The sequence below is a fragment of the Pseudophryne corroboree genome, chromosome 4, assembly GCF_028390025.1.
Source record: "Pseudophryne corroboree isolate aPseCor3 chromosome 4, aPseCor3.hap2, whole genome shotgun sequence".
NCBI classification, from domain to species: Eukaryota; Metazoa; Chordata; class Amphibia; order Anura; family Myobatrachidae; genus Pseudophryne; species Pseudophryne corroboree.
In genome coordinates this window covers 152,740,500-152,763,111 of record NC_086447.1, presented here as the reverse complement: position 1 = coordinate 152,763,111, position 22,612 = coordinate 152,740,500, and the positions used below count along the sequence as shown (strand labels likewise).

The 22,612-nt window shown below is 43.5% G+C and overlaps 2 pseudogenes; one reads left to right on the top strand and one right to left on the bottom strand.

The window, feature by feature from the left end:
• Positions 1–19,610: 19,610 nt before the first annotated feature.
• Positions 19,611–19,729, bottom strand: LOC134912157 (5S ribosomal RNA; annotated as a pseudogene).
• Positions 19,730–22,054: 2,325 nt separating this feature from the next.
• LOC134913012 (5S ribosomal RNA) lies at positions 22,055–22,181 on the top strand (annotated as a pseudogene).
• Positions 22,182–22,612: the final 431 nt, after the last annotated feature.

Below are 22,612 nucleotides of genomic sequence, written 5' to 3'. Positions count from 1 at the left end.
ATCTTGATCTTTCCCTATTTTACCCTCCACATTTTTGTTCTCAATTTTTTAATGTGTGGAATTATATGCCAGTAATATATCAAAAGCAATGGCCTACTACTATATATAATGCGCACAACTGAAATGCACCACAGGTATCGATGGATAGTATACTCGACGACACAGAGGTAGGTAGAGCAGTGGCCTACTGTACCGTACTGCTATATATTATATACTGGTGGTCAGCAAACTGTGCAAAACTGAAATGCACCACAGGTATGGATGGATAGTATACTTGACGACACAGAGGTAGGTAGAGCAGTGGCCTTCTGTACCTTACTGCTATATAGTATATACTGGTGGTCAGCAAACTGTGCAAAACTGAAATGCACCACACGTATGTATGGATAGTATACGTGACGACACAGAGGTAGGTAGAGCAGTGGCCTTCTGTACCGTACTGCTATATAGTTTATACGGGTGGTATTCATGTGACCGCCGGTCAGCTGACCGACAGTCACATGACCTCCTCTGTGAGCCCGACGGCTCACTATCCCGATGGTCGGCATGCCGACCAACAGGGACTATTTCCACTCGTGGGTGTCCACGACACCCATAGAGTGGGAATAGAACCCGTGGCGACCGCAGGTCGCCACCGAGCCCGCAGCGTGGCGAGCGCAGCGAGCCCGCAAGGGGCTTGCTGCACTCACCCCTCCCCGCCAGGATCCCGGCGTCGGTATGCTGCCGGGATCCCGGCGTCAGTAAGGTGGCCGGCGGTCAGGAGACCGCCGGTCACCAGTACTACACCCGTTTATACTGGTGGTCAGCAAACTGTGCAAAACTGAAATGCACCACAGGTATGGATGGATAGTATACTTGACGACACAGAGGTAGGTAGAGCAGTGGCCTTCTGTACCGTACTGCTATATATTATATACTGGTGGTCAGCAAACTGTGCAAAACTGAAATGCACCACAGGTATGGATGGATAGTATACTTGAGGACACCGAGGTAGGTAGAGCAGTGGCCTTCTGTACCGTACTGCTATATAGTATATACTGGTGGTCAGCAAACTGTGCAAAACTGAAATGCACCACAGGTATGGATGGATAGTATACTTGACGATACAGAGGTAGGTAGAGCAGTGGCCTACTGTACCGTACTGCTATATATTATATACTGGTGGTCAGCAAACTGTGCAAAACTGAAATGCACCACAGGTATGGATGGATAGTATACTTGATGACACAAAGGTAGGTAGAGCAGTGGCCTTCTGTACCGTACTGCTATATAGTATATAATGGTGGTCAGCAAACTGTGCAAAACTGAAATGCACCACAGGTATGGATGGATAGTATACCGGACGACACAGAGGTAGGTAGAGCAGTGGCCTTCTGTACCGTACTGCTATATAGTATATACTGGTGGTCAGCAAACTGTGCAAAACTGAAATGCACCACAGGTATGGATGGATAGTATACTTGACGACACAGAAGTAGGTAGAGCAGTGGCCTTCTGTACCGTACTGCTATATAGAATATACTGGTGGTCAGCAAACTGTGCAAAACTGAAATGCACCACAGGTATGGATGGATAGTATACTTGACGACACAGAGGTAGGTAGAGCAGTGGCCTTCTGTACCGTACTGCTATATAGTATATACTGATGGTCAGTAAACTGCAAAACTGAAATGCACCACAGGTATGGATGGATAGTATACTTGACGACACAGAGGTAGGTAGAGCAGTGGACTACTGTACCGTACTGCTATATATATAGTTATACTTGTGGTCAGCAAACTGTGCAACACTGAAATGCACCACAGGTATGGATGGATAGTATACTTGACGACACAGAGGTAGGTAGAGCAGTGGCCTACTGTACCGTACTGCTATATAGTATATACTGGTGGTCAGCAAACTGTGCAAAACTGAAATGCACCACAGGTATGGATGGATAGTATACTTGACGACACAGAGGTAGGTAGAGCAGTGGCCTTCTGTACCGTACTGCTATATAGTATATACTGGTGGTCAGCAAACTGTGCAAAACTGAAATGCACCACAGGTATGGATGGATAGTATACTTGACGACACAGAGGTAGGTAGAACAGTGGACTACTGTACCATACTGCTATATATATAGTTATACTGGTGGTCAGCAAACTGTGCAAAACTGAAATGCACCACAGGTATGGATGGATAGTATACTTGACGACACAGAGGTAGGTAGAGCAGTGGCCTACTGTACCGTACTGCTATATAGTATATATTGGTGGTCAGCAAACTGTGCAAAACTGAAATGCACCACAGGTATGGATGGATAGTATACTTGACCACACAGAGGTAGGTAGAGCAGTGGCCTTCTTTACCGTACTGCTATATAGTATATACTGGTGGTCAGCAAACTGTGCAAAACTGAAATGCACCACAGGTATGGATGGATAGTATACTTGACGACACAGAGGTAGGTAGAACAGTGGACTACTGTACCGTACTGCTATATATATAGTTATACTGGTGGTCAGCAAACTGTGCAAAACTGAAATGCACCACAGGTATGGATGGATAGTATACTTGACGACACAGAGGTGGGTAGAGCAGTGGCCTTCTGTACCGTACTGCTATATAGTATATACTGGTGGTCAGCAAACTGTGCAAAACTGAAATGCACCACAGGTATGGATGGATATAGTATACTTGACGACACAGAGGTAGGTAGAGCAGTGGCCTTCTGTACCGTACTGATATATAGTATATACTGGTGGTCAGCAAACTGTGCAAAACTGAAATGCACCACAGGTATGGATGGATAGTATACGTGACGACACAGAGGTAGGTAGAGCAGTGGACTACTGTACCGTACTGCTATATATATATAGTTATACTGGTGGTCAGCCAAATTCTGCACTGTCCTCCTACTATATACTACAATGCAGCACAGATATAGAGCGTTTTTCAGGCAGAGAACGTATAATACTGGTGGTCACTGGTCACTGGTCAGCAAAACTCTGCACTGTCCTCCTACTATATAATACTGCTGGTCCCCAGTCCCCACAATAAACCAATTAGCACACTGAGCACAGATATTTGCAGCACACTGAGCACAGTCAGATATGGAGCGTTTTTCAGGCAATGAACGTAGATATTTGCATTTGCAGCACACTGAGCACAGATATTTGCAGCACACTGAGCACAGATATTTGCAGCACACTGAGCACAGATATTTGCAGCACAATTTGCCGCCCACTGAACATAGAAACTGAGAGGACGCCAGCCACGTCCTCTCACGATCATCTCCAATGCACGAGTGAAAAATGGCGGCGACGCGCGGCTCCTTATATAGAATACGAATCTCGCGAGAATCCGACAGCGGGATGACGACGTTCCGGCGCGCTCGGGTTAACCGAGCAAGGCAGGAGGATCCGAGTCTGATTGGACCCGTGCAAAAAAGGGTGAAGGTCGGGGGAGTTCGGATCCCGAGGATCCGAACCCGCTCATCACTAGTTTGAACCACTGAAAACGGTGGAGTTAAAATATCTCACTTGGAAGGTGGTCATGTTGTTAGCCTTAGCTTCGGCTAGGCGAGTTTCGGAATTAGCGGCTTTATCACATAAAAGCCCCTATCTGGTTTTTCACATGGATAGGGCGGAATTGCGGACTCGTCCTCAGTGGTCTCATCCTTTCATATGAACCAACCTATTGTCGTGCCTGTGGCTACGCGTGACTTGGAGGATTCCGAGTCCCTTGATGTGGTCAGGGCTTTGAAAATGTACGTGGCCAGAACATCTAGAGTCAGGAAGACAGAAGCACTGTTTGTCCTGTATGCAGCCAACAAGGTTGGCGCTCCCGCTTCAAAGCAGACTATTGCTCGCTGGATCTGTAACACGATTCAGCAGGCGCATTCTACGGCAGGATTGCCGTTACCAAAATCGGTTAAGGCCCATTCCACTAGGAAGGTGGGCTCTTCTTGGGCGGCTGCCCGAGGGGTCTCGGCACTACAGCTGTGCCGAGCTGCTACTTGGTCGGGGTCAAACACCTTTGCAAAGTTCTATAAGTTTGATACCCTGGCTGAGGAGGACCTCCTGTTTGCTCAATCAGTGCTGCAGAGTCAGCCGCACTCTCCCGCCCGTTTGGGAGCTTTGGTATAATCCCCATGGTCCTTACGGAGTCCCCAGCATCCTCTAGGACGTTAGAGAAAATAAGATTTTAAACCTACCGGTAAATCTTTTTCTCGTAGTCCGTAGAGGATGCTGGGCGCCCGTCCCAAGTGCGGACTACTTCTGCAAGACTTGTATATAGTTTTTGCTTACATAAGGGTTATGTTATACTTTCATCGGTTTTGGACCGATGCTATGATGTTTTTTCATACTGTTAACTAGATAGTGTATCACATGTTATACGGTGTGATTGGTGTGGCTGGTATGAATCTTGCCCTTAGGTTAACTAAAATCCTTTCCTCGTACTGTCCGTCTCCTCTGGGCACAGTTTATGTAACTGAGGTCTGGAGGAGGGGCATAGAGGGAGAAGCCAGAGGGAGGAGCCAGTGCACACCCAGATCCAAAGTCTTTCTTAAAGTGCCCATGTCTCCTGCGGAGCCCGTCTATCCCCTCATGGTCCTTACGGAGTCCCCAGCATCCTCTACGGACTACGAGAAAAAGATTTACCGGTAGGTTTAAAATCTTATTTTTAGACCCCCATCGACCTTTTGACCCTGTCGACCTAAGTTCATGTCACCATTAAACTGTTGACCTTTTGACCCCGTCGACCTATTGAGTGTCGACCATCTATTTGGTCATCTATTAGGAAATTGTTAATATGGCTGGTCTTATTAAGTGACAGGTAAGTATAGTGCATAAATAATGAAATGCATATGAGAACGTGGTTTCAGCCTACAGTAAGATTCCTAACAAAAATAATGCATATTTTTATTCTTAAAAAGGGTTAAAAACCTGAAGTACCAATATCAAGTAACTATTAAAAAGGTTATATGTGTGAAGTGAAATTGTGATGAAAAAAAAAAAAATAGATTAAAAACCCATACTGCATATCAGGATGTGTGGTGAAAATTCACATTGTGTTAATAAAGTGTATTAGAAGAAGTATATATATATATATATATATATATAGGTCAAAAAATATATAGTGTATAAGCCTGTATCGATCGTATCAAGTAGACATACTACAATGGAAGTTATACGTACAGTATGTGTCTAGAAATATATTGTTTATGTAACACATTTAAAAAAAATGACTTTTTTATATATGTTTTTATATATCTGAGAAGAAACAGAAGAAGACATTGGTAGTCAGTAAGGTGTGTTACGTGAGGAAAGGAAAGAGAAAAGGGGGAGGGGGAATATAATAGAAATGATGACATAAGTAGTAAAGTTGTATATTAGTGGGAATGTATATTTAATGTGTGCTGATTTGCGAACTAAAAAGCAAAATCTAAAAAATGTATGAACCTAAAAATGCACATAAATGACAAAAAAGTGAGTATGGTCTGTCTATTAGATAGGAAAAAAAACAGACACCCAACTGACCTTTCAAACAATTGAATACCACCCCTTGTATTTATCTTTGTGGTAGAAGTGGAAAGGTTTATCAACTGTCATTAGTTGCATCATTTTTTAGACTTCTGATGCTGCATTTTGAAAAGAGCCTACAGTATATGTTCTAATGCCCACTGTTTTAACATTCTAGAGGTCATTCCAACATATTTCATATTACAAGAGCACATAATGCAGTACAGCATAGTTGTTGCACTTAATGAATTACTCAGATTTAATAGTTTGTCCGAACTTGTCAGTAACCAAATCCCTTCTCAAAATGTATTTATTTTACACACCTTACATTCTCCACTTGGATAAGTTCCTGGGGAGGGGTTCTGGTATAATGATTCTACCAAATCATCTCTGAGTTAGGAGATCTCTTCCAGCTCATTCATACCTTAGTTTTTTTTCTGAAGATGAGGATCTGTCAATAGGATTGGCCAATATATACAGTAATATACCTTTTATTTCTTTCCATTCAGTACAGAAATTACCTACTAACCTAATTTTTTCATGGGTTCTGTCTGTTTTTTCTTCTTTCTTAAAAAATCAACAAATCTCTGGGATGTTTTTGCTGCCGTGGTTTTTGCTGTTTTGATACATCTTCCACACTGTATCCTCTTTCATTTAATCTGCTGGAACGTTTATTACTATTGATGATGTATATCTTCCATCTGAGCAATACCTCTTCATTCTGAGGAATTCTCCTTTCGGTATGTAGGCCAATGTACTGTAGGTGGAAAGTGAGAGCTGGAGCAGTGTAGCAAGCTACTCATTGCTGTATTTTTTCGTAATATCTTGGTGTTCAACACATTTTTGTCCCCTTCATAGATTGATAAATCCAGCTACTTTTTTGGCCTAAAGATGGGCTGCCTAGGGTAAAGGCCTGTTGCATTCTGTCTGGTCTTCCAAACATTAAGACACTTTTCTTTTAACCACTCCGCAAAAAGGAAATGCAATGTGCTTATTCCTTGCATAATATTTATTAATTTGGCAAAAACAGGCATGACAGCCACTCATAATAGCATATCAGCAGCACTGCAGCCAGTCTGATCTTTTATGGCAGTATCAGCATTATTTCTTAATAAATGTTGCACTGTTTTGATGTTACCATTGCCTGCAGCAATCATTAGAGTTCCTCTTCTTTTTTTCCTGCCAATTTACATTGGTTTCTTCTTTGATTAAAAATATCACCATTGTTTGGTGATTTTAGATCACAGCAAGCATAAGTGGTGTACAGTCCTCCCTATTTACAATATCTATGCTAGCTCCATGTTCCAGCAGCTTCTTGGTATGAACAAAGACTGCAAACAATAGCAAGATAAAGTGCGGTATTCTCATTGATATCTGAAGCATTAGAATCTGCTTCATGTAAAATGGCAGCACAGCCTTCCTGTTGACAATGCAGCAGCTTCCTGATCTTGGGTACATTCCCGGAGGAGTCAGCATGGTGTATCGGCTCTGCTACTTAGCCTTTGAGTCATAGCTCAATGACAACACTGTTATTTTCTGATGATTCTCTTCATCTCTTATGATGTCTCCATTGGACTGAGTGATGACTGCAACCAACTTAAGTACGATGTGCACAATGCATAGTTCTAAATCATGTCCACAGCTATAGACCAGGACCAGTGTATAAGCATCACATCTCAGCCTTAGCTGGTAGAATTACTAAGCTTGCCCCATTGGTTTTGATAAGAATGCCTAGATCGTCTATTGTTGCTCCACTGATCTGCCAAGCCTTATGTCATTTTGCACATACTCTCTTTGGGGGTGTTGGAGTTGATCCTGATACTCTATTGTGGTTCAATGGAACCTTTTCTGAGTTGGGCAAGATGAGTAATGCAAACATTTGGATTAGATAAGGTGTTGTTACCAATGGACAGGTTTACCATTATGGCCATCTTAAATTGTTCCATCAACTACGTGAAGATTTTGTACTTCCTTATACTGCCTTTTATCATTTTCTTCAACTTTGCCATGCTTTATCTGCCAAGTTCTGGGTGAACGAGACTCAGTTATGTGATTCTCCGTTTAGGACTACTTTGCAGAGGTTGACTTCTTCTAAATTAGTTTAATCTTTATCTTAATTCTCAGTCCCTTTTGGATTGGTTGCTGTCCTTGAAGGTATAATGGCAGGTTGATATCGGTGCCTTCTCTAATGAGTATTGGGAACAGATTATTAGTTGCACTAGGGACTCCACTCCTTACCTTACATAGAATATATTACTCCCCTGTATCTTTACATGCTATGGATCTCTGAGCTGACTTGGTTTGGCCAAAGGTGGTTCTACTGATAGTGCCTTCTGGCACATATGGTATGGAAGTGTCCAGACATCCTTCACTTTGGACGAGTGTTTGGAATTGTGAGAGAGATACTGCTCCTGTTCTCCCCCCTCTACAATCCAGGGTTTACATCTTTCTCTTTTTGCACTTAAAATGGCTTTTCATAATGCTTTATACACATATGTTATGTGCCTGTCCACTCTGTTCTGGGAGTGGAGGCTGTTGAGGGGGCAGGACTCCTCATAGGGTCTTATTCTGAGTTGGACGCAGCTGCGGCCTTCTTTGCATTTTTTTGCTGCAGTTGCGTCTGTGTCTTTATGGTAAAGGTGCTACAATGCCTTTCTCTAGTGTACATCTGTGCATCTAAATATGCAAGCAATGAGATGCCTCCTTTCAGTGTCTACAGATGCTGCAATCATGCTTTGTGCATTTTTAGATGCCACCATCGGTTGCACCATTGTAGCTTTCACCAGCCTTATGATAGGTGCAGATCAGTCGTCTGAGTATGGTCTCCAATGTGAGCAATTTAACGGCTCTATATGTAACCGCTTTCAGCAACATGACAATACTAGGTTACATCTGTGTCTGAATAGCCAACACCCTCTAACCACACGGGAATGCCCAACACATTTCTAATACACTTCTTGGTGCATGTGACTGACTCTGTACAAACACCATCATAGTACATGCATGCACAATGCAACTCAGACACAAGCACAGATGAAAAACATTGCACAAGAAAAAAATAAAACTCATTGGTCCCCACAGGACAAAAGCATGCATATTGGATCCCACAGAAAACAATAAAACAAATTGACACCCACAGGGAAAAATTTAAGAAATGTATAATATAACTATAGGTATTACAATTTGTTTCAAATTTCCACTGCTGTTTGAAAGGCCCTGTGACACCAAAAGGTTTAATCATTCTTGGCTGTAACATCTATACAGTATATTCATTTATTTATTAACATGTAGCACTAGCATATTACATTGCACTTTCTTTTAAAGTCAGGCACAGGGCGGATTGGGAATTTAGGCCCAGATTTATCAGGCCTTGGAGAGTGATAAATTGCATGGTGATAATGTACCAACCAACCAGCTCCTAACTGCCATGTCACAAGCTGTGTTTGAAAAATGACAGCTAGGAGCTGATTGGTTGGTACTTTATCACTCTGCAATTTATCACTCTCCAAGGCTTGTAGAAGTGGCCTCACATGGGCAACACCAGAGGTATACCGTGTTACAATGGTGGCAGCACCACCGCTCACATGTCAACAAACAAAACAGGCCCGACCCTTTGGGCAAATCAGTCCCTTATGCACCTTTAGGTATGCCGCTTATAAGTATCATAAGATTTGGGATTTTAGTCTTGATACGGCCTCCGCCGGGGCAGGGTAATGGTGTTTTATGAGTATACTATTTATTTATTATTTCATTTAGCTTTAAGAGAGAAAAAACCTGAATGATTACATCAAAGTTTTGCCTCAGAATGTGAGGTCAGTTGCCTATCAGGTGTTATGGCTGAAGGCTTTTTCATTTCCTGTGATACTTTTCTCAGATGAGGGAGTAGTGGACACTAATGTAGCCTTTCCCAATTTTTTATGTTCATTTTGACAATCTATGAGGAAAAATCAGTGTGCCAGTCATAGAGATGTCCCCCACCCTTCAGCACTGAGAGAGAATAACTGCCCCAGTGACCAGTCGTCCTGCCCTCAGTTGTGAGTATGTCCGTGATCTATGCACAACCTAGCCTGCTAGGCAGGTGCAACGTGACTATTAGTGTCGGCAGGTGAGCGATAGAGAAATGTCGCTCTCCTGCCTGCGGGAATTCAGTATGCTTGCTACCCAGGCCCACCAGATGTTGCACTGCAGCAGAGATGGCACTGCAGCAGAGATGCTGGCTAAAGGGTGCGGTTCCAGGCAGCTTCCTAGCCATGCAGGGACGAGGGGCAGCGGTGGTGCAGCCCACAGGGATCTGCACTATGGCCCTCATTCCGAGTTGATCGCTCGCTAGCTGCTTTTAGCAGCAGTGCACACGCTAAGCCGCCGCCCCCTGGGAGTGTATCTTAGCTTAGCAGAAGTGCGAACGAAAGATTAGCAGAACTGCACAGGAAAAAATTCATGCCATTTCTGAGTAGCTCCGGACCTACTCCTAGATTGCGATGACTGCAGTCTGTTTAGTTCCTGGTTTGATGTCACAAACACGCCCTGCGTTCGGCCATCCACTCCCCCGTTTCTCCAGCCACTCCTGTGTTGTTGCCTGGCACGCCTGCGTTTTTTAGCACATTCCCTGAAAACGCTGAGTTGCCGCCCAGAAACACCCACTTCCTGTCAATCATACTACGATCACTCGAGCGAATGAAAAACGTCGCTCAAGCTTGGGTAAAACTACAAAGTTTTGTGTGAAAGTACTTAGCGCATGCGCGCTGCGTACCATGCGCATGCGCAGAATTGCCGCTTTTTCACTTGATCGCTGCACTGCGAAAAACGGCAGCGAGAGATCAACCCAGAATGAGGGCCAATGTACACAGGTACTGCTCACACACCTCTAGTTACGGACGTGAATTAGGGGCTCTGTTTCTGGTCCAGGTCATTTTCCATGTATTCCTTGTTATGGACTCATCCACCATATCTATGGAAAACCTGAACTGTTTGGGGTCCTGAGGAGTGAGTTTGAGAACCAGTGCCTGATGCAGTGTTGTCCAAACAGGCCTTAGTATCTGCACTTTTGGGAGTTCATTCTAAGGACCTCATTCAGACCTGATCGCTGATGTGCGAAAATCGCACATCGACTGATTATCGATTGACTGCGCATGCATATGCACTGCAATGTGCAGGCGCGAGCCCAAACAGTGAGAGGATGGTGCGGAAATTTCGATCGCACGGATGTTTGTGGGTGGTAACTGCCCGTTTTCTGGTAGTGTCAGTAAAAACGCAGGTGTTCCCAAGCGTTTTCAGGGAGGGTGTGTGACGTCAGCTCCGGCCACGAACTGCCTGATTCTGTTGCACAGTAGGAGTAAGTCTTGGGCTGCGCTCAGACTGCACAGACTGGAAAAAATCATTCGATGGTGAGTGAGGTGCGAACGGATTTGCAGATGTCCGCTGTCTGGCAAAGTTTTCGCACGGTATCATACACTTGCACAGGTCGGGTTTTCACTCTCCCTGGGCGGCGACTATCTGATCGTAGACCTCTGCAAATTTGCAGCACAGCAATCAGGTCTGAATTAGGCCCTAAGTTTGGAGCAAATTAAAATAAATAAAGCAAAATCCCGATGGTCAAAATACCGACAACCATTGACCGACGGTCAAAATCCCGACAAGGTCAAAATCCCGACATGGTCAAAATACCAACATTTAAAATACCGACATGGTCAAAATACCGACTTTTAAAATGTTGACAGGTCAAAAAGTCGACATGAGTTTTCAAGATTTTTTCATTGAAACCGACTTGTTCATACTTTACTATCCCAGTAGACGTGGAGGGGAATATAATAGTGTGCCGAGCGCAGCGAGGCACCGTACCGCTCGCCATGCGAGGGGACACAGTACAATTATACGGTGTCCATGTCGACCTACACACCAAAAACCAATGAAAAACTTGTGTCGACTTTTTGACCTGTCGACATTTTAAATGTCAGTATTTTGACCTTGTTGGTATTTAAAATGTCTGGATTATGACCTTGTTGGTATTTTGACCATCGGCCAATCGTTGTCGTTATTTTGACCGTCGGGATTTTGATTGTAGGTATTTCATACTAAACCCGACTCTCACAGACCTTCATCATCTTAAATGGTCAATTGCAAATACTTCTAAAGGTGCATACACACGGCGAGATTTTGACTAAGTGCCAATTTTGACTATGTGAGTTAGCTTGAAGTCCCCGGAGCCCAGAACCACCAAATTTGACTATATTTAATTTGCAATTTTGACTATGTTTGGTTTTGTATATATACAATTTTGACTATACTGGAAACTAGATTGTACACAATACAGGCTAAGTATCCCATATCCAAATATTCAGAAATACGGAATTTTTTGAGTGAGAGTGAGATAGTGAAACCTATGTTTTCTGATAGCTCAATGTACACAAACTTTTACTACACAAAGTTATAAAAAATATTGTATTGCATTACCTTCAGGCTGTGTGTATAAAGTGTTTATGAAACATAAATGAATTGTGTGAATGTACACAAACTTATAAAAAATATTGGCTAAAATGACCTTCAGGCTGTGTGTATAAGCTGTATATGAAACATAAATGCATTGTGTGCTTAGACTTAGGTCCCATCGCCATGATATCTTATTATGGTATGCAATTATTTCAAAATACAGAAAAATCCAATATCCAAAATACTTCTGGTCCCAAGCATTTTGGATATGGGATACTCAACCTGTATAGTCAAAATTGCCTTGCCTGCACAGTCTATTTTTTCTTGCGATACTGACCCCACAAGAGCGTGCATCGGTATCGCAGGCTATGTACACACTGGCCCTCATTCTGAGTTGTTCACTCGCTAGCTGCTTTTAGCAGCATTGCACACACTAAGCCGCCGCCTACTGGGAGTGTATCTTAGCATAGCAGAATTGCGAACGAAAGATTAGCAGAATTGCGAATAGAAAATTCTTAGCAGTTTCTGAGTTGCTCCAGACTTATTCCTACACTGCGATCAGTTCAGTCAGTTTCGTTCCTGGTTCGACGTCACAAACACACCCAGCGTTCGCCCAGACACTCCCCCGCTTCTTCAGACACTCCCGCGTTTTTCCCAGAAACGCCTGCGTTTTTTCGCACACTCCCAGAGAATGGCCAGTTTCCGCCCAGAAACACCCACTTCCTGTCAATCACACTACGATCAGCAGAACGATGAAAAATCCTCGTTAGGCCGTGAGTAAAATACCAAACTTTTGTGCCAATTTACTTGGCGCAGGCGCGCTGCGAACATTGTGCATGCGCAGTTTGCGACTAATCGCTCCGTAGCAAAAAAAAAATAACGAGCGAACAACTCTGAATGAGGGCCACTGTGCGATACGTGCTAACTTTTCTTACGATTTTGACTATATAGTAAAAATCGTAAGCACGCATCGCACCGTGTGTATGCACCTTTATCTGGCCTTTCTGACTCTTGCCTCACTCCACTCCAATCCATCCTCAACACTGCTGCTCATTTCATCTTTCTCTCCAGCCACACTGCTTCTACCTCCAATCTCCACCAGACCCCACACTGGTTTCCCTTCCCCTACAGAACCCAATTCAAACTCCTCATTCTCACCTATAAAACAATCATCCAATCTTCTCCCCTTAGATCTCTAACTTCATCTCCATTCAAAGTGACTGCCACCGTTCTTCTTGGATGTTTGTTTAAAACCATGCCTTGTAAGTGATTGCCCCTTTTTAAAAACATTGCAGATCGACTGGCATTCTGTACCTCCGGTGATCTTGGACTCCATTATATCCCACCGAATATGAGAATGGAGGTCAAGTGAAGATGGTTATGCTCTTTAAAGAGTGAGTGATGACATGCTCCAGTCAGACAACAGAATACAGGGTGATCCAGGTGTCACCTTAAGGCTTTCTCTATAGGGGGTAACTCCGATGGTCGGTAGTGAGGTGGCTAGTGTACTGTATCTGCTGTTTTTACACACGCTGTCAGTGGGTTTGATCTCTGTTGGAGATATCACTGGCCTCTAGTGGAACACAGCTGATGGTATACACTACACACAGGAGCTATATATATGCTTCTGATAGACAACTAACTTCAATTTATAATGGCAAAATTTGCAGCCAACCCCAAATACACTGTGGAATAGTCATCTCATACAAGGTACCTAAAATCAACATACAGATAGGTTGCTTCTCATGTTTTACGGGTCAATGCTACTGTATATACTCGGTCCCAGGCTAAAATTCTTCAAGCCGCATCTTATTAATAAAGGATAATATTAAAGTCTCTGTATGTAGTTCCAGGTTCACCAGATGGACCAGATTCCTCCCTCTGGTGAATCTGGCTCTTCGGATTTACATGGTTAACCAGATAAGTATTTATTTCCTGTGATGTGAGTGAAATTGGTCTCAGTGCTTTACTGCCTCTGGGGAAAATCCAGGTGTATCCACATGCAGAAAGCCAAATATCATACACAGTGCACCTTTGTACAATACACATAAAGCAGATAATCCCACCATAAGAACTCATAATAGTTGAATAAGTGGCTATATTGACAGAGAGGGAATAATGGAAGAATAGGGGAAGAATAGAGGAGATCAGGAAGCACTCCATTGCTAAATCATTTACTTAGTTTGTACACAATAGAAGAGTGTCTTAGGGTTGTTAGGGATTGTCACAGAGGGGACTCAGGGCCTTGGGATGTATGGAATAGAGATCTTGTTTGTTCCATGGCAGAAGGTAGATTTTGTTAAACACAAAAGTTTATTAAATTTGAGCCTCATTCTAGCAAGTTAGGATGGGACTTGTAGTTCCATGACAGCTGCAGAGCAACAGATTGTCAAAACCTGTCGGTACATATAAAGTATCATCTTAGCTCAGTTGGTTGGGCATGATGAAACTTGTAGTTCTACATCACCCTATAGATTGAAAGCTTGCAAGCAGGGCCTTCCTACCTCTATGACTGTCTCTTATCACCAAGTTTGTTATATCATTGTTATTTCCAATTTTAAATTGCAACAGAATTTGCTGCGCTATATAAGAAACTGCTAATAAATAAATAAATAAATAAATAAATAAATAAATAAATAATAATAATCAACTGGAGTGGCCCTATGACACCTGCCAAACATATGGACATGAGTTAAAATACGGCCTCTGTGCAGCTCAGGGAGGCCAGGGTACACGCTATGAGCCCAATTCATGTTTGTACTCTATGCTGATGATCACGCAGTGTATGTGCCATGATCACACTGCACACACGCCAAGGTACCTTTGCAATGATGCTCGCAGGGAGATTTTTAACGCAGAGTTAATGACAGAATGTAGCTGTGTGCGGGTGTGGTGGCAAAACCGCAGGCATACAGTATCATGGCCATTTTCAGGGGGGTGTATCTGCCTTCAGCTGTGATCATGAATGTAGAGAAATATAGCACCAGTGTCGCAACTCATGTGACCAGTCGGTGCTGCATACAGTATGTGTACACAGTTGCTAAGGACTTTGCAATGGCTCTGGTGGGCATCTATATTTATTTCTGGGCGGCAGCTTTACTTGTGATAATTAGCAAGTCCATAGCCTGAAAAATCACAGCTGCGTAGACATGTGTATACAGACCTGAATTAGCAGGATCTAGGTGGTAATTCAGGGGTGCTACATGTGACCGACGGTCGGGAGACCGACAGTCACATGACCTCCTCGGCATCCCGACCCCTCACTATCCCGATGGTGGACATGCCGACCGACAGGGACTATTTCCACTCGTGGGTGTCCACGACACCCTTAGAGTGGGAATAGAACCCGTAGCGACCGCAGGTCGCCACCGAGCCCACAGCGTGGCGAGCGCAGCGAGCCCGCAAGGGGCTTGCTGCACTTGCACCTCCCCGCCGGGATCCCAGCATCGGTATGCTGCCGGGATCCTGGCTTCGGTATTGTGACCGGCGGTCTCCTGACTGCCGGTCAGCCATACTACACCCGCAATTCAGACCTGATCACAGCAGCAAATTTGTTAGCTAATGAGCAAAACCATGTGCACTGCAGGTGGGGCAGATATAACATGTGCAAAGAGAGATAGATTTGGGTGGGTTATATTGTTTCTGTGCAGGGTAAATACTGGCTGCTTTATTTTTACACTACAATTTAGATTTCAGTTTGAACACACCCCACTCATATCTAACTCTCTCTGCACATGTTATATCTGCCCCATTTCCTCCCCTGCAGTTCACATGGTTTTGCCCATTAGCTAACAAATTTACTGCTGCGATCCGATCTAAATTAGGCCCACAGTCATGTGACTGGTGGTCAGGAGACAATCCCAACGGTCGGCATATCAACCAACAGGGACTTTTCCCACACCCGAATAGTACATTGGTGGGTGTGTACACTACAGTCGATATGTCTGTGCACAATGTCATTTCCAGACATATCGGGTCGGCCCTGCAGCACAGTCGATGCCAGTATATCATGCAGAGATATTGGTACATCTGTCTGTGTGTATGAGCGACCTGCCAACCAACCTGTTGTGCGGCCGGAGGAACTGCTGACAATGACTCACAACTGGGCGGCTAAATTAAATGTCTGCTCATTTGTGGTGTCTGGCTAGTCATACAGAGTCAGAATGGTCGGTTGGTAAGTAAGTATAGCGTAGCAGGCGGTCGCTCTGTAGACAAGCCGCTCAGGTGTTTACCCTGCATAAGGGATGCTTGTATGAAACATACAGTGTTGGGAAGTTAACATGGGAGCCACCACTATATGGTCTGAATCTGGTAAATGGTAAAAGCAGGGAAAAGGGCACAGTTAGACATGGGAGACTTGCTTATTCTGAGGAAGGCTGCACCAAAGCTAGACAGAGTAGATCTCTACATTTTATCAGCTCTCTTTCAAACTAAAGTTTATGTGGTAGGTACTGTATGCGGATTTATATTTTTTGCATGCTGACAAGTAACTTAGCATTTGTACTAATAGATAAAGACCCAGAAACACCTTCCAAAAAGGTGTGTGGATGGAATGAACGTGGCAAGGGTAATATCAGGATGAAATACTACCCTATGCCGGCCCTGCTCCCAAACTTCTGAAAACCTGATGTCACAAAGAGGGGGAGTTGCCGCCAGGACCGGGAAGGAGCTCAGTGCCACTCTGGTTCTGAGTGCTGTTCGAGGCACCCTGCAAACCAAATGCTGGTGTCATGGGGGAGCATCGATGACCCTAGTGGTGGCACTGCTTGGCCGCATTAGACTGGGCAGACAGTGGGTGTGGCCTAATTTGTCCCAGAATTTCAAACTCTTAACCCGGGTGCGCACTAGAGTGATCTCAGCCCAATATGTAGTTTCTGGACAAATAGGAACCACATATGAGCCGGATCGTTCAGTGTGTATGCTCGATCTGCTGCCGTGGTTGTTAGCGATTGTTAGACAGTTGGACGGAGAAATGCAAGGTGGGCTGGCAAGCTAAAGCGTAAAGGGGTGTCTTATGGGAACGTTTAAAGTGAGCGAAAGTGTAGGAGGGGGTGACAGCAGGAGAAATCTTGGCGGTAGCAGGAGGGAATGACCACAGTATGACTACAGTAGACCACAGTAGAGTTGAGATTTCAGTCGAAGGAGAAACAGAGAGGGTGGGAGGGAGTGTGGACTGAGATGAGTTTGGAGATATGGGGTGGGGGAGGGAGGAGTGATTAAGGGCTTTATATTTAACGATGATTCATTTTAACTGGATCCTGAAGGAGATTTCAAGTAGTGAGGTAGATGCTGCGCTGCGAGAGAGAAAGATGAGATGAGCAACAGTGTTAAGAAAAGATGGTGCGCTAAGAGGCCGTATAGAGGGAGGACAGTATATAAAATGTTACAGTAACCGCGGCAGCAGATGGGAAGTGCAGGCATAAGTTTTATAGTGGCATCTGGGTTGAAAGATTGCCAAATACTACAGATGTTACTGAGGTGGAAACAGCAGGACTGAGAAGGGAAGGATTTAATAATTCGCTAGAGATAAATGTAATTTTCTATGTGGCACTGTATGCACATTGGCACTTCTACTAGAAATTGCACATGGCACATTGAATACAGTCAGCACACCTAACCCCCCTTTCCCAGTTCACAATCATATGACATATTTGTGCTTATTTTTCATTATTGGAATCTATCCTATTTCGGGTAACCGTAAAAACAACCTGTATGTTCCATTTATCATCATGAAGAATACACATCTTCTCACAAACCAGGAGCTGTGCTCCAAAGCTGACAGATAAGCATATTTTCTCATACTCTTGGTATATATCCATTTGGCACAGTATGTATATCCTATGTGATTACCCCTCATTATTAGAGGCATGTCTCTTTTCCGTTCTTCCAGATACTTGTGTCTGATCTACCAAATTGGCTCATTAAAGGACAAGCAGCAACATGAAATAATATTTATGGATTGTAAATAACGCGTGTATTGTGAACAATTGAAATTGTTTTTAGTAGTTTATGCTGTATGATGTATGTTTGGTTCAATTATATTATGGTGGTTCAATAAATAAGGTAACAGGCCCTCTCATTGCATACATGTATTCAACTTGATTCAGGGCCGTCTTAACGGCAGTGTAGGCCCCTGGGCACAGCAATGCATTGAGCCCCCTACCCATCCTCCAGCGGTAGGGGTGGGGAGTGCTATCAGCAGCAGCTTTGATGTCCCGTGGGTGGTAGGGGGTGTTCTATCTTCCGCTCAGCATGTAGGACCTGGAGCAGTAATTTCTGCTAATTGCTCCTTTACTGCACAGATGGGGCGGGAGGGAGAACACTAAACTGTAGAAGAGGGCATTGGGCTGAATGAAGGGGCCCCAGTACATGACTTCCGGGGTGGTAGGGGATGTTTAATACACAGGGAGGGGTGGATAGTGGAGTGGGCTTAATATTCATCATTTTCTGGTGGGAGGGCAGCTTGCTTGACCGCAGATATCTCAAGTTCCTGAAAATATATTTCTCAGTTTTGAATGGGATAAAAAAAACTAGCGAGTCCCACCATTTAGAAGGTTCTAGGGACTTGGGGATCAGAGGTCAGGAGCCAGAGCAATCCTCCAATGAATATATAAAACTGTATACCAGGCGCGTGGAGCTGGAGCAGGGACCAGCTTCTGGAAGGCTGATATCTCTGGTTCTGGGCACAGTAAAGACAAGCTGCCAGCGTCCAGCAAAAGGGGAGAGTCACAGCTTTTGGATTATACCCTCAGAAAAACTCTAAGTCAGACAGAACCTGAGATATCTGGCTTGGAAGTGCAATTAACAGGCTTGGATGGGGACCACTGCTTTCACGTTGGATATCTCCGGTTCCCCAGGGCCGATTTTCAAAAATCTGGTACCCCTGGAAAGAGGGGACCCTCAGCTATCAGCCTAGGGCCCTTATACTCCTGGGGCCCTTGGGCAAGAGCCCATTGAGCCCATACGAAAAGACGGCCCTGACTTGATTATATACATATAATCGATAGTATGGCCTTGGTATAGATTATTTTTACGCATAGCCCCCTACGGGAGTATGGAGTGTGCGGGCCGCACCGAGGTGTCACCTGCCTAGGGGTGACACCAAAATGCCAGTTCCTACTCACCGAAAGGAGCTGAGTGCTGTTTTGTAACATTACACATAACCCTCTCACAGTATAAAGTTAGATTTAAGGATGCCGCACAGGACTGGGTGGTTTATGTTTAAAATTTATTTGCAAGAGGTTTCCAAGATAACCGACCCATCAGAAAAATTCTGAAAATGTATCACCATCTACCAATAGAAATATTTTTTTGTGTAGATATAAACAGTGATTGTCGATGGTGCTCCCATAGGTCCAATGCATATGTAGTAAAGGGGAAAGAAAAAGAAAAAAAGGGGACCTTTGTCGGGAGCACTCCCACTTGGAAACGATAATGATTTGAGTAATGAACAATGATATGAAAAGTGAAGTAATTAAAATGTAACCTTTAATTTTATTATATTAAAATATTGGTACACCAGTTATATTATTTCACTATTTAGGGGCTAATCAATGTGAGCCACCTGGTAAAGCTAAATTGTGAAGATATTGATGAAAATACAGGGCATTATTTAGCAGGCCCAGGGTACTTGGATCTATGGAATAGGTACTATAACCAAATTAGTGCCGTCAAAAGAACCTACAACACCTGGTATTCCTTAGTGGTCCACCACCTAAGTACTGACCAGGCCCAACACCGTATTGCTTCCAAGATCAGACGAGATTGGGCATGCGCGGTGTGGTATGGTAGTAGATCAGCATTGATATGGCGATTTCTACCACTAATATATAGATGGTAGAGGGTTATTGGTAAGTACCTTGTTACCAAATTAACCGAGTAATCTCTAAAGAGACAATATATGTTTAACCATCATTGCACCAAAATGTATCCCAAATCTGTAGGTATACGTGGGTTTAAATCATGTGGTTAATGATTTCTCGGCCCGCAGGGAATGCCTGTATGTTTCATGATGTGCTGTGCAGCACCCATGAAAGTTGGGTTTGCGCTGCGAATAAGGCAGATATAGACCACTGTTCTACTGATAACATGCCACAGTATTTGTATATGATCCAAAGAGAAATCGTCTCTATTTGTTAATTGGATCACCCTGTTAAAGGGAAAAACAAAGGTTATTGTGAAGTTGTAAGCTCTAAGGTTATAAATACACCTCCTATTATGCTATGATCGAAAATGCAGGACAAAGAATGATATAAAAAATGTTAGGAGAAAGAAAACAGACTTGGAAAGTAGACAAGATGTATAACAGTCTCAATTATCCAATTAAAGGCTAATTAGTGCCATGGTGCCTAACAAAGTATAGGTGTTGTCTTTGAAACAGAAAAATTTGCCACAATCACTTATATAGCATGTATCCACAGTGTATCTATAATGTGTCTGTCTAACATGTAATAGACAGACAAGAATTGCCAAAATGAACCCAAAGAAGGGACATATAAAATGATCCCCCAAAAGATCATATGCTAGGTGATTTTTTCAAAATGTTTAGCTATGATATGCACAATAGCTTTATATTCCAACAAAAACCTGCATATGAATAGGTACTGATGCACTATATTGTGATGATTGGCATAACATTTGCCAAAGAGACCAATGCACGCTGTTTCTTAATTGTGTATGTGCAAATAGGTTTGACGGGAGATAGTGTAGCAGATGGGACAATACAATAATTATGTTTGCCCGCTCTCCGTGCGCCGCTAGCCGCTGAGCTCCGGCGTCAATAAGGTTTGTCAAATGTCCTCTCCTGCTACTGGGAGATCGATAGGCAAGTAGGGACAAAAAATACTTAAGTGTCTGTCTGCTCGTAACGCGCCGCTGACCACCGGGCTCCAGCGTCCGTGCTGCCTCTCTGATCTCCTCTCCTGTCGGACTCTGATCATGTGAGCGCACTCATCATGACCCCTGATGAGTGCGCTCACATGAACAGAGACCGACAGGAGAGGAGATCAGAGAGGCAGCACGGACGCTGGAGCCCGGTGGTCAGCGGCGCGTTACGAGCAGACAGACACTTAAGTATTTTTTGTCCCTACTTGCCTATCGATCTCCCAGTAGCAGGAGAGGATATTTGACAAACCTTATTGACGCCGGAGCTCAGCGGCCAGCGGCGCACGGAGAGCGGGCAAACATAATTATTGTATTGTCCCATCTGCTACACTATCTCCCGTCAAACCTATTTGCACATACACAATTAAGAAACAGCGTGCATTGGTCTCTTTGGCAAATGTTATGCCAATCATCACAATATAGTGCATCAGTACCTATTCATATGCAGGTTTTTGTTGGAATATAAAGCTATTGTGCATATCATAGCTAAACATTTTGAAAAAATCACCTAGCATATGATCTTTTGGGGGATCATTTTATATGTCCCTTCTTTGGGTTCATTTTGGCAATTCTTGTCTGTCTATTACATGTTAGACAGACACATTATAGATACACTGTGGATACATGCTATATAAGTGATTGTGGCAAATTTTTCTGTTTCAAAGACAACACCTATACTTTGTTAGGCACCATGGCACTAATTAGCCTTTAATTGGATAATTGAGACTGTTATACATCTTGTCTACTTTCCAAGTCTGTTTTCTTTCTCCTAACATTTTTTATATCATTCTTTGTCCTGCATTTTCGATCATAGCATAATAGGAGGTGTATTTATAACCTTAGAGCTTACAACTTCACAATAACCTTTGTTTTTCCCTTTAACAGGGTGATCCAATTAACAAATAGAGACGATTTCTCTTTGGATCATATACAAATACTGTGGCATGTTATCAGTAGAACAGTGGTCTATATCTGCCTTATTCGCAGCGCAAACCCAACTTTCATGGGTGCTGCACAGCACATCATGAAACATACAGGCATTCCCTGCGGGCCGAGAAATCATTAACCACATGATTTAAACCCACGTATACCTACAGATTTGGGATACATTTTGGTGCAATGATGGTTAAACATATATTGTCTCTTTAGAGATTACTCGGTTAATTTGGTAACAAGGTACTTACCAATAACCCTCTACCATCTATATATTAGTGGTAGAAATCGCCATATCAATGCTGATCTACTACCATACCACACCGCGCATGCCCAATCTCGTCTGATCTTGGAAGCAATACGGTGTTACGGTGTTGGGCCTGGTCAGTACTTAGGTGGTGGACCACTAAGGAATACCAGGTGTTGTAGGTTCTTTTGACGGCACTAATTTGGTTATAGTACCTATTCCATAGATCCAAGTACCCTGGGCCTGCTAAATAATGCCCTGTATTTTCATCAATATCTTCACAATTTAGCTTTACCAGGTGGCTCACATTGATTAGCCCCTAAATAGTGAAATAATATAACTGGTGTACCAATATTTTAATATAATAAAATTAAAGGTTACATTTTAATTACTTCACTTTTCATATCATTGTTCATTACTCAAATCATTATCGTTTCCAAGTGGGAGTGCTCCCGACAAAGGTCCCCTTTTTTTCTTTTTCTTTCCCCTTTACTACATAACCCTCTCACGGCAGCCTAACCCTAACACTTCCCGGGGGTGCTTAACCCTAACCCCCCCCCTTCCCCGCAGCCTAACCCACCCCCCCTTCCCATAGCCTAACCCTAACCCCCCTTCC